Below are 1,279 nucleotides of genomic sequence, written 5' to 3' on the forward strand. Positions count from 1 at the left end.
GAGGAAGACTTGAGTACTCTCAGTTTTGCGAACATGACTACAATATATGCCAATCTTCAGCCACAAGAGCAGCATGTTCTAAAGGGATACGTTTTACCCACCCCTACTACTGGTAAATTCGAATTTCGTTCCTCTTATATTGATTTAGTGGAGCGAAATCAGTTTGCTGGTCTACCGGACGAGGATCCTTTGAAGCACATGGAAATTTTCACAGACTACTACTGTTCCATACCTGTACCGGCTGGGGTGACCCAGGATGAAGTAAAGGGGATAATGTTCTTGTACTTCTTGAAGGATTCTGCGCGAGATTGGTACCGCTACCTTGATAGGGTAGCAACTGGAGTTACAGATTGGACATCTCTAGCATTAACTTTCTACAAAAAATACTTCCCACTTGCAAAGATTGATTCCTTGAGAAGTAAAATTACAAATTTCCAGCAAGGACCTGATGAGGGCTTTTGTGAAGCATGGGGACGTTTCAAGAGTTTGGTTCGGGCTGTCCCTCACCATGGTTTCCAGCAGTGGTACCTTTGCAACTTATTCTATAATGCTTTATATGATGACTACAAGGTTATCCTGGACGCAGCTGCGAATGGTAGGTTCCAAAATAATACCAGTCAGAATAAAGGTTGGTACACTATTGAGGAGATGGCAGTCCATAGAGCTGAGTTTGGAAGTTCGCGTGGAAACTCGCGAAAGCAAAGTGATGAAATGAGTGCCGTTGTGACACTCATAGCTTCTATTACAGCCCGGCTCGAAAAGCTCGAGACTTCTACGGTCCCCGAGAGAGAAATTGAAATTCCTGTTCATAACTCAGATGAGACCGAGGAATTGAGAGAAATGGTCCAAGCTCTTTTGGTTCAAGTCACAAAAATAGAAGCAGCTGGGATTGAATCTACAAAGAATTTTGTGAAGCAGTTGGAGAATTTAGAGGCTAAGAAAGTCGCCAATTCTTCAAGCAAATGTGAAGGGCCAATTGAAACCATTAATGCCATTAATCTCCGAAGTGGCCTTTCTTATGATGGTCCTGATAAGCCAAGAGAAGAATCGGGAAAGGATGAAAAGACGAGTTTAATTTCTGATGCGAAAACGAACTCTATTGCCAGTACTAGTGGTCGATCGACCAACACCAGCAGTCGATCGACCGGAATACCTGATGAAAAAGTTTCTGACCAGAAACTAATTGAGCACAGCATATGCGGTCGATCGACCACCAATGTCAGTCGATCGATCAAGTTTTTGATGGCGATTTCGACGAAACTGTTCATGCCAACCAGAT

General features: G+C 43.2%; 1 non-coding gene across 1 annotated transcript; it reads right to left on the reverse strand.

The window, feature by feature from the left end:
• Positions 1–406: 406 nt before the first annotated feature.
• On the reverse strand, positions 407–515 carry LOC141603661 (small nucleolar RNA R71). Its single transcript, XR_012525519.1, has one exon. It is a non-coding gene; the product is annotated as a small nucleolar RNA R71 (small nucleolar RNA).
• Between the last annotated feature and the right edge of the window lie 764 nt (positions 516–1,279).

This window comes from Silene latifolia, chromosome 9 (genome assembly GCF_048544455.1).
Source record: "Silene latifolia isolate original U9 population chromosome 9, ASM4854445v1, whole genome shotgun sequence".
NCBI lineage: Eukaryota > Viridiplantae > Streptophyta > Magnoliopsida > Caryophyllales > Caryophyllaceae > Silene > Silene latifolia.